At 31.7% G+C, this 12,500-nt stretch overlaps 1 protein-coding gene across 2 annotated transcripts in view; it reads right to left on the minus strand.

Annotated features, from left to right (window-relative positions):
- Positions 1–12,500, minus strand: part of LOC136828153 (uncharacterized) — a 384,459-nt gene that overhangs the window by 100,026 nt on the left and 271,933 nt on the right. The window lies entirely within an intron of this gene.

Consider the following 12,500-nt stretch of genomic DNA (forward strand, 5'->3'; position numbering starts at 1 on the left):
CTTTTTGTGCAAGACGCCTGATAACCATTCAGTTTCAATCACGGAAACAATGTTTTCTTAATATATAACTTTATGAGAGCATAATTATTTGCGTCATGTAAAGGTCAAGCTATTTACAAATGTCTTCAACATTCTTCAAAAACAATGATGCTTGCAAACTGTTTGGAAACAGTTTGCAAACATTTCAAAAAATCCAAACTCTACAAAAAGCTCGGACAGAACAGAACAGAACAGAATATAGAATTTAGGCCAAAGGCCAAGCACTGGGACCTATGAGGTCATTCAACGCTGGAAGGGAAATTTTTGAAAGGTGCAACGAAAAAACCTCTCAGTTGCACTTTGAAACAATCGTTAGAGAAGGTGGGAAGTCAGGTGGAAGGAAGAATATGAACGGAGGTAGAGTAAGAGGAATGAAATAGGTTGCAGCTAGGGGCCGAAGGGACGCAGCGAAGACCCTTAAGTAATGCCTACAGTGCACCATGTGAGGTGCACTGACGGAAATAACTCTCTACGTGAGACACATTACAAACATTAAGAGGAAAATACTTATTGTCAGACAAAGTTTACAAATATTGTTTAGAAACAAATTTTCTCAGTGTCAGACACAGCTTCCGAACTTTGTTTACAAACAATTTTTTTTTTAGACAAAGATTACAAACAATGTTTAAGATAATACTTAGCGTTAGATACAGCTTGCAAACATTGTTGACTAAAAAAAATACCTAGTATCAGAAACAGCTTACAAATGTTGTTTGCAAATAAAGTTTCTTTGTGTCAGACACAGCTAACAAACATTGTTTAATAACAAAATACTTTGTGTCAGACACAGCTTACAAACATTGTTTACAATCAAAATACCAAGGTCTGACACAGCTTATAAACATTGTTTACAATCAAAATACCAAGGTCTGACACAAAAACATTGTTTACAATCAAAATACCAAGGTCTGACACAGCTTATAAACATTGTTTACAATCAAAATACATCTGACACAGCTTACAAACATTGTTTACAATCAAAATACCAAGGTCTGACACAGCTTATAAACATTGTTTACAATCAAAATACCAAGGTCTGACACAGCTTACAAACATTGTTTACAATCAAAATACCAAGGTCTGACACAGCTTACAAACATTGTTTACAATCAAAATACCAAGGTTGACACAGCTTATAAACAACAATCAAAATACCAAGGTCTGACACAGCTTATAAACATTGTTTACAATCAAAATACCAAGGTCTGACACAGCTTATAAACATTGTTTGCAAACAAAATACTCAGTGCTAGACACAGCTTACAAACATTGTTTACAATCAAAATACCAAGGTCTGACACGGCTTATAAACATTGTTTGCAAACAAAATACTCAGTGTCAGACACAGCTTACAAACACTGCCTGCAAACAAAATACTTAGTTTTGGACACTGCTTGCTAACAAAATACATAGTGTCAAACACCGCTCGTTAGCAGTGTTTATAAACAAAATACCCAGTGTCAGACACAACTTAAAAAATTATTATATACAAGCAAAATCCCCAGCAATGACTGAGCTCAGAAGACTTCTGTGTCCACGACACGATACGTTCAACAGGGCGATCCTGAAAACACGAATCACGCGAGTATTTCAAGAACTAATTTCCAAATGTCTGCTGAATTCCATTCATGAATCATAACTTGTCATTGTGATAATTACAAAGGCTTACAAAGGATTCTAGCATGCTCGCGTGGTTGCCCAGGTAATGTTATAGTGGAAATTATTCGCGAAATCTCTCGTCATAAAAGAATGATTTTTGGCTGGAAGTACAGTTCACACAGAGCACTTGACTTCTCTCATGTGGTTCAGCTCCCATTATGACGAGAGAGAGAGAGAGAGAGAGAGAGAGAGAGAGAGAGAGAGAGAGAGAGAGAGAGAGAGAGAGAGAGAGAGAGGGGGAAATGTTGCAACATACTTACCTGAACAGTTATAAATAAATGTAGAATCCATTGTATTACGTAAAGTTTTTTAAACAACCTTCACACACATACACATACACATTTACATATATACATACACATATATTCATACATATATATATATTCATACATATATATATATATATATATATATATATATATATATATATATATATATATATATATATATATATATATATATATATATATATATGAAGGTGGTTTGTTTACAAAATTCTGAGTACCATAACAATTTCCAGTTTTGCTTATAAACTACGAAGTAATTCTATTGCAACACCTCTCTCTCTCTCTCTCTCTCTCTCTCTCTCTCTCTCTCTCTCTCTCTCTCTCTCTCTCTCTCTCTCTCTCTCTCTCTCTCTCAGCAGAAATCAGGATACTGGCTAAATGTCAAAGAACCATTTATATATTTTTGATAAAATAACTCACTAGTTGTTCTTCGACTATGTTTAATATATTTTAAATTCTGATACCTCGCTGCGTATTGAATTTATGAAGGAAAGAGGATTAGAATTAGTTTGTTTTTATACTTCCTACCATTATTCTGTTGTTGTTTAGTTACTACATTTTATTCAATTATTTATGAATAGGATAGATTATTATTATTATTATTATTATTATTATTATTATTATTATTATTATTATTATTATTCAAGCTTTCATAGAATATTATTATTATTATTATTATTATTATTATTATTATTATTATTATTATTATTATTATTATTATTATTATTATTATTATTCAAATAGTAAACCTCCATTCATATGGATCAAGCCCACTAAATGGAGCCACTGACTTGAAATTCGAGTTTCCAAAGAATATTACAGTGTTCATTTGAAAGACGCAACACAAGATAAAAGGAAATAAATACAGGAAAAATCACGTATTAAAAAAGAAAAAAGTTAATGAATCAATACATAAACAGATAAAAATATGAATAAATCATTAAAATACAAGGTGAATTGTTTTGAGGTAGCAAACATGAAATAATTTCATCAAAATATTGTTGCTGGTACTCTGCAAATACATAACATATGACACGTAAATAAAAGTATAAAATAAATTGCGTCCCCGCTCACTGAAATGTAAGTAAATATAAGTAAAACTCATAAAAGTCCTTTGTCCAGAATGTTGGAGGAAAAATACTACTCACATATTTTATTTGGTACTGTAAAAATACATAAACGATGGCAAGTGAATAAAATAAGTATAACGAGAACTGCGTCCTCACCAAAAGAAATATAAGCCAAACTCATAAAATTCCTTTATCAAGCATTCGAGGGCAAATTATTACTAATATTTGTTAAAGCACAAATAAAGGAAAGATGGCAAGTAAATAAAAAAAAGTATAAAGATAATTGTTTCCTGACCAACAGAAATATAATATAAGCAAAACTCATAAAAGTCATTTGTCCACCATTTCAGGAGCAAAATATTACTCAGACATTTGGTACTGTAAAAATAAAACATGGCAAGTAAATAAATAAAAAAAAAAGTATAAAGAGAATTGCATCCTGACCAACAGAAATATAAATAAATATAAGCAAAACTCATAAAAGTATAAAGAAAATTGCTGCCTGACCAGCAGAAATATATAAGTAAATACAAGCAAAACTCATAAAAGTCCTTTTTCAGGCATTTGGGAGCAAATTATTACCCACCTATTTGTTACATCAACAATAAATAAAAGATGGCAAGTGAATGAAAACGTATAAAATAAATTGCTGCGTGACCAACAGAACTATAAGCAAATATCAGTAAAGCTCATAAACGTCCTTTGTCCAGCATTTCAGGAACAAAAACACTCCTCGCAAACATTTTCCGCCCCATTACAAAATTCAGACAAAACATTTTTCTCTCTATGTTCAAATGTCTCTTCCTTTTCCCCAGATGGAGACAAAAAAAGATTATTATCATTGCTGGTTTCCGAGGGGGAAGTGGTGGGGGGGGGCCTTCTCCCCAGGGGGGATGAAGGCTAAGGGGGCGACGCCCCTCTCAATGGACCGTGAATTGACGTCACATGTATAGGGAGGAGAGCCGACAGAAGTCTCGTGGTCGATGACAGTCTGAATTGTCGAGTAGGTTCGTCGACGTCTTTGGCAAGTATGTGATTTTAAGTGACAAAATATTACCGTTTATTTTATCATTACTGGAATTTAATTTTAATTCATTTTCTAGTTTATTAGTCTTTTAGTTGTAATATCTCGACGTTTTTGATAAGTATGTGATTCTATGTGACAGAGAATATTATTATTGTTTATTATTAATCTTCATCAGAAAATATCTTGGATTTGGAATACTCTTTTTATCGTTGCTTATTTTTATACCAGAATGAATTTCTGAAGGAATACAAGCAAATGTGACAGTGAGAATATTATCGTTTCTTAATTTTCAATGGAATATACTTCTAGATATATATATATATATATATATATATATATATTTATATATATATATATATATATATATATATATATATTTATATATATATGATGATTATTATCACTTTTGTATATTCATTTATCATATATTACCACAGGTGAAAAATAAGAAACGGGGTGTAGGTCCTGACCGGTTTCGACTTTATTTCCAAGCCATTGACGAAGGACTGACACAGAGTGTGAGAAGTCACTAATATATATACTACAAGAACAGTATATACACAACGTTAGAGGCTCCATATCCCCACTCAGGCCGGTGTCAAGGTAGGATATTTAAAACTCATTTGGCTAAAAATCACAATAGACTATAGGGGACATTATATATATATTTATATATATATATATATATATATATATATATATATATATATATATATACAGTATATATATATATATATATATATATATATATATATATATATATATATATATATATTTATATATATATTATATATATATATATATATATATATATATATATATATATATATATATATATATATATATATATATATATATATATATATATATATATATATATATATATATATATATATATATATATATATATATATTTATATATATATAGATATAAATTATATATATATTTATATATATACTGTATATATATATATATATATATATATATATGTATATATATATAATATACATGTATATATATACATACACAAATAAAAAGGAACTCACTTCAGCAGGATTTCATCCTATCTATACGACCATGAACGCCAGGCCATCGGCGCATCCCACGGGAGACTAAATTCAAAGAATTCCTTTACAATAACGAAAAACAAATAAAGAGGGCAGCCATTGTATTTTGTCTATTTACACAAAGTCCTTTCCTTTGTTTGTGTACACACAAAACGACCCTTTAAAAATAGGTTTCATTCTTGTACTTTTGCTCAGTTTTCATTGTTTAAGACTTTCCTTTTTTTTTTAATGTCTTCCATACGTCTTAAAATGAACTGAGAATACTGAATTGTTTAAAACTAATATAAAATTGTTTTCAAAACTTGATTCTCTCTTGTAACCTGATTCTCTCTTTTGATTCTGATTTGTTTTTCATTTTATAAGACTTGATTATTTTTATTTCAATATCTTTCATACGACATAAAGTGAATTGAGAATACTGAATTGTTTAAAAATTATATAAATTTATTTTCAAAACCGGATTCTCTCTTGTAATTCTGATTGGTTTTTCATTTTATAAGACCTGATTATTTTTATTTCAATATCTTTCATACGTCTTAAAATGAATTGAGAATACTGAATTGTTTAAAAATTATATAAAATTGTTTTCAAAACCTGATTCACTCTTGTAATTCTTTCAATGTCTTTCACATGTTTTAGAGTCAATTGTGAATATTAAATCATTTAAGAAATATATGAATTATATGATCATCAAGTATTTACCTCGAATGTATATGCTGAATATATTGAAGTTGAAAATCATTTTAGACTGAATTACAACATTTTGACTTATTATGAAATAAAAAAATAATCAGGAAAAAATAAATACAAAATTAATTGTTTTTACATTCAACAGAAAATATAAACCAACAAAAAATACATTGGCAAAAATGGACTACAGCCTTTTTATATTTTATAAATGAAGTATAAAAAATTCAAATATATTGGCTTAAATGCAGTGCTGTTGCCCAAGAAAATCTTGGTGATAAACATTTTTATGTTCAAAATAAAATACAAAAATAAAAAATGCGAGATCGAGTTTTCTGTACAGCGTATAATCAAGGCCACCGACAACAGATCTATCTTCCGGTGATCTCGGGATGATGCTGTATGAGCCGCGGCCCATGAAACTTTGACCTCGGCCCGGTGGTGGTGTGAACTATATCGTTGACAGACGCACGATTATGGCTAAATTTAACCTTAAATAAAATAAGAACTATGAAGGTTAGAGGGCTGCAATTTGGGATGTTCGATGACTGGACGGTGGATGATCAACATATCAATTTGCAGCCCTCTAGCCTCAGTAGTTTTTAAGATCTGAGGGCGGACAGAAAAAAGTGCGGACAGAATAAAATGCGGACGGACAGACAAAGCCGGCACAATAATCTTGTTTTACAGAAAACTAAAAACGAAAAAAAGATACAATACCTATATCCAACGCAGCTGGGCAGAAAAAAACAAGAGCGCTGCCACACTCAAAATAGAAATATAAAACACAAACAATATACACTAACTAAAACACAATGCAGCTGACCTAGAAAGCAAACAAAAGCAAAACACCAAGGAATAAAATAACATTTCCCGCCAATTGCACACACAAATTCTCAAGGAATAAAATAATATTCCCCACGAATTGCAAACGCAAAACCCCAAGGAATTAAAAATAAAATTGAAGACTAATTGCACACACAAATCCCCAATGAATTAAAAATAATATTCACCACTAATTGCACACACAAATCCCCAAGGAATTAAAAATAATATTCAAGACTAATTGCACACACAAATCCCCAAGGAATTAAAAATAATATTCACCACTAATTGCACACACAAATCCCCAAGGAATTAAAAATAAAATTCAAGACTAATTGCACACAGAAATCACCAAGGAATTAAAAATAAAATTCAAAATTAATTGCGCACACAAATCCCCAAGGAATTAAAAACATTCCCCACGAATTGCACACACAAAACACCAAGGAATTAAAAATAATATTCACCACTAATTATCCCCACAAATCCCCAAGGAAATAAAAATAAAATTCAAAATTAATTGCACACACAAATCCCCAAGGAATTAAAAACATTCCCCACGAATTGCACACACAAAACCACCAAGGAATATAAAATAATATTTCCCACGTACTGCAGCTCACGAGAATCTGACGGGGAAATTCAGCTGGCAGAGCAAAATCTTACCCCCACTGTTATGGAGTTTTTGCTCGGCTTCTAAAAATAAAATCAGCTGACAACTGAGGTAAAACACGTTTCAAATGTTTTCAGGAAATAAAAATAACCGATTCACAACTCACTGGAGTGCAGGCTGTGTTTTATGTTCGGGAGAACGTGACGTCATTGTTAAAGCTATGTATATTGGGGGATTTGTTGTTTTGGAAGTATGTGTTTTTGTGTGGTGATTTACCTCTGATTGATTTAACAAATTTGTATATTACTGAAGGATAAAATAGATGGAATATATAATATAAATATTAATATATATATATATATATATATATATATATAATAATAAAGATATATAGATATAATATATAATATTAAATATATATATTCCCCAATATATATATATATATATATTCTCATATATAAATATATATATATATATATATATATACCCACATCACAGAAAACTGTCGCACACAGAGTTGTGTAGTCTAGATTATTCTATGAAATTACCTCATTGTGCAACAAATCCTACATAATTCCAAAGCAGATAAAATAGATTGGCTTAATATCAAAAGTTAATAACTACCGCCATGCCATCCCACACACACACACACACACACACACACACACACAAAGAACTATAGATACACAACACTAATATTAAAGGTTATATTCCCCAATCCAAGGGCATTCGCGTTCTCAAATCACAAAATTACCAAAGAGAAGCAAAACTTACACCTGGAAGTCGATGCTACTGCGACTCAGAAAAATCTATCGAATTTTATTGAAACTTATAAAAAATAAAGTGAGAGAAATTGATTCAGGGATTTACTGTTGCTCCGCTTTTGGCTCTCTCTCTCTCTCTCTCTCTCTCTCTCTCTCTCTCTTTCTTCCTCAATCTCTCTCTCTCTCTTTCTTTCTCTTTCCCTCCCTCAGTCTCTCTCTCTCTCAATCTGTCTCTTCCTCAGTCTATCTGTCTATCTGTCTCTTTCTATTTCTTACATCTCTCTCTCTCTCTCTCTTCCTCAGTCTGTCTGTCTGTCTGTCTCTTTCTATTTCTTACTCAGTCTCTCTCTCTCTCTCTCTCTCTCTCTCTCTCTCTCTCTGTGCAAATCAAGAATTCCAAAGAATTCCGTTTGTATCGGGAACGATGCAAAAACTTTCTCTCCAAGAAAATTTACACATGAGAGCGGCAATCGAGAGCGGAGTTGTCCCCCTCCCCGCCCCCAACATTCCTATGTGTTTTTGGGTGTTTTTTTTTGGGGTTGGGGAGGGGCGGTAGTGGTTTGGGAGGTTTGGTTCATCGGTAGAGCATTGCTGCATTATGTTTAGTTTTGTCTTTTATTTTATACCTTTTGTTTTTTTTATACACCTTTTGTTATATTTTATACCTTTTGCTTTATTTTATACCTTTTGTTTTATTTTATACCTTTTGCTTTATTTTATACCTTTTGTTTTATTTTATACCTTTCGTTAATAATTCCAGAATTATTTTTATTTGAACAGAATGGGTTATATTTGTGTTCCATTCTAATTTTCATCTAGGATAATATGTAATGATTCTCTCTCTCTCTCTCTCTCTCTCTCTCTCTCTCTCTCTCTCTCTCTCTCTCTCTCTCTCTCTCTCACCTTTGCTGGCACTTTTATAGCATGACTTTCCAGATAGAAATTATTAACATTAGTTTAGAAGTACCCGAGATAATAAAAATGATATTAACTCTCTCTCTCTCTCTCTCTCTCTCTCTCTCTCTCTCTCTCTCTCTCTCTGTGATGTGACATTCTCTCGGTGAGACGTAATCGTTCATGGTCTGGATAATCTACCCGATAATACGCGTCTTACATACAATTAGCGAATGAAATATAGCTAAAAGTGTTCGTGAACTATCGGTGATTAGCTTAATATCAGATTAGAGCGAAAAACCGTCTAATAAGTTGTCTACGAGTGAATTAATAAAATCAGAAAATCATGGAGGAATCAGCCAACAGTGGCAAAAGGTGGCGAAATCTAGCTTGCATCGGTGATATTCAATACGATGAATTGGCAGGAAGGGAACTTGGTTTGCTGATCATGGAGATTAATTGCAACATTGACCAAAAGATGTGAAATCATTCACAGACATATTGAAAGGATACGATCCTTCAAGCTGGAGCATATCTGTAGAAAATATAATGAAAATAATAGAAGAGATACCAATGAAAGTTCAAGTTATCAAAAGACTTATAAAGAAAATCTACAAAATCAACACATTCCATCAAAGAAAATAAGTAAGGTGGAATTAGTGAATATATTGATTGATGCAATAGGCAAACGGATGCCTAAAGCATGTAAACTATGTAGAGTGTGGTATAGCATTGTAAATCCACAAACCTGATTAGGAAATGCTATGCTTGCCAAAACCGACACACCCGTCTTGTGCTGAAGTTGAGCAAAATAGAAATAAGGACACAAAAATATTTTGCTCAACATGTCTAGTATGGATAGACAAGGTCATTAAATCAAGACTTAATGTACAGATTGTGGAGGATGAAGAAGATGAAGAAGATGAAGAAGAGGAAGAAGAGGAAAATAGAGAAGAAAATAAGACTGAAGAGAGAAAAAGATTAATGAAAACAAAGAACAGGATAATAGTATGGATGCAGAGAAACTCATAGATTCTACATATGAGGCAATACAGCAACATACATATGAAGAAATAAATTATGACCTGATAAATCAAAATAAAATCCCAAAGAGGTTGTACCCGGATCTCCATACTGAGGGAAATGAACAAGAAAAAAAAAAAAAAGAAAGACACAGTATGCACCCTTTTGAAAAGAGGGAATTGCAGGTTTGGTGAAAGATGTTATTACAAACATCCCAAGATATGTCACAATTATGAGATCTATGGCAAATGTGCATATCTAGATGGCTATGAAGAGGAATGCAGAGATCTACATCCAAAAATATGTAGAAACTGGAAAGAAGGAAATGGATGTAGGTTTAATAAGAAATGTAGGTACATGCATCCTGTAGCCATGAAAGACCAAAATCAAAATCAAAAAAATCAAATACATATAAAAACCAAGGAAAAAATGAAACAAATAAAGAAAAGAACAAAGATCATGTGATGAAGGCAAAAAGCAAGCCAACAACACATTATGAAAAGTCAGCACCACGATATGAGCCATCAGCACCTAGATATAGCACAAGGAACAAGCAATGTATCTATGATGCAAGGGGATGGTGCAGATATGGAGATAAGTGCAGGTTTATGCACAAAGTGAATAAATATGAAGCTGGAAGAACAAATATAATGGAAAAGTTGGATTTTTTAATGTACGAATTTCTGGAAATGAAAAAAGATCAACATATCAGAACAGGAAAGAGACATGGGAAAATCCTTATTATTACCCATATTAGATAATGGAGATAATATGCAAACAATCATAGTGATGAACGCAACAGGGTCTAGTTTCGAGTAACTCAAAAGAAAGATAGAGTTCTTAGAAGAACTAACCCAAAATGAAAAAAATAGAAATATTGAATATAAGTGAAACCTGGTATTCCCAAGAGACTGGTAATGATGACCAGATAAAGGGTTTCCAAACTTATAGATCAGATAGAAAAATAGAAATCAAGGGGGAACCGCGATATATGGGAGAGATGCCAATCAAGGAAAAATCTGTGAGAAATATAGTAACACAGAATGTGAATTAATAGCGGTAGAATTTGAATCTGAAAAATTAGTGAACATTGTAATATATAGACCCCTAATACTAAAGAGTTTGACATAATAATTGAAAAATTGGATGAAATATGTAGAAATCACAAGGACTGGACTATACTCCTAACCGGAGACTTTAACTTTCCTTTTGTAGAATGGAAAGAACGAATAGGAGACTGTGGTTGTATTTATACATATAAAAAGAGAGCAATAGTAGTGCAGAAGATAAGAGGCAATTTGAAAAGCTATTAGATATGCTACTAGAACATAACATTCAGCAAATAAATCACATACCAACAAGAAAGGATAATATTTTAGACCTAGTATTTGTGAATGAGGTGAACTATGTTAAAGAAATAATAGTATATAACACGAGTATTTCGGACCATAATGTCATAGAACTAACAGCCCGTTCCAGAACATACGAAAACAGAGAAAAAAGCAAGAGACGAAAAAATGGGAAGGATATGGAAAATACAATTTCTATAGTAAGAATATAAATTGGTCAAAAATAAATGAAGAATTAAACAAAGAATGGGAAAACATATTTGTAAGTGATGATATACAGGTAAATACCGATATATTATATAAAATATTAGAGGAAATAGTGGAAAAATATATACCGAAGAAAAAAAGTAAGCATCAGTCACGAATTCCAAGAGACAGAAGGATCTTGTTCCAGAAAATTAGAAAGTGGAAAAAGCTCTTGCAAAAGAAAAGAATGCATGGAAAGTGATGGAACTAAAAGTAAGATAGAAAATGCAGAACAAAAGATTATACAATCAAAAGAAAATGAAAAATGGAACCTAGAAGAAATGACACTACAAAATATCAAGCAAAACCTAAAATTTTTTATTCATATGCAAAAAGATGAATAAAATAAGAGTAGAAATAGGCCCTCTAAGAATTGAAGGGCGATTAACGAATGAAAAAAGGAAATATGTAACATATTAGCAGAAAGATATAAGAGTGAATTTACACTAGAATTGACAATGAAGATAATGATACAGAAATAAGAGATGAAAATACTGAATACTTATCAGATATAGATATTACAGAAGCCGATATTGTGCAGGCTATTAATGAAATTAAAAATGGATCAGCAGCAGGACCAGATGGAGTACCTGCCATATTGTTAAAGAAAGTGGTTCATTCAATCGCAAAGCCGCTAGCAATATTATTAAGGCAAAGTATAGATACAGGCAAGATTTATGATGAGCATAAATTAGCATATATTACTCCTACTTTCAAAAGTGGTTCAAGACTAGAGGCAAGTAATTATAGGCCTGTGAGTCTGACATCTCATATTATGAAAGTATATGAAAGGGTAATGAAAAAAATATAATGAAACATTTAATGAAAAATAGATTGTTCAATATAGGACAACATGGTTTTGTACCCGGAAAAAGTACACAAACCCAACTGTTAGTCCACCATGAAAGCATATATAAAAATATGATAAATGAAAAAGATACAGATGTGG

The sequence above is a fragment of the Macrobrachium rosenbergii genome, chromosome 42 (assembly GCF_040412425.1).
Source record: "Macrobrachium rosenbergii isolate ZJJX-2024 chromosome 42, ASM4041242v1, whole genome shotgun sequence".
Lineage (NCBI taxonomy): Eukaryota > Metazoa > Arthropoda > Malacostraca > Decapoda > Palaemonidae > Macrobrachium > Macrobrachium rosenbergii.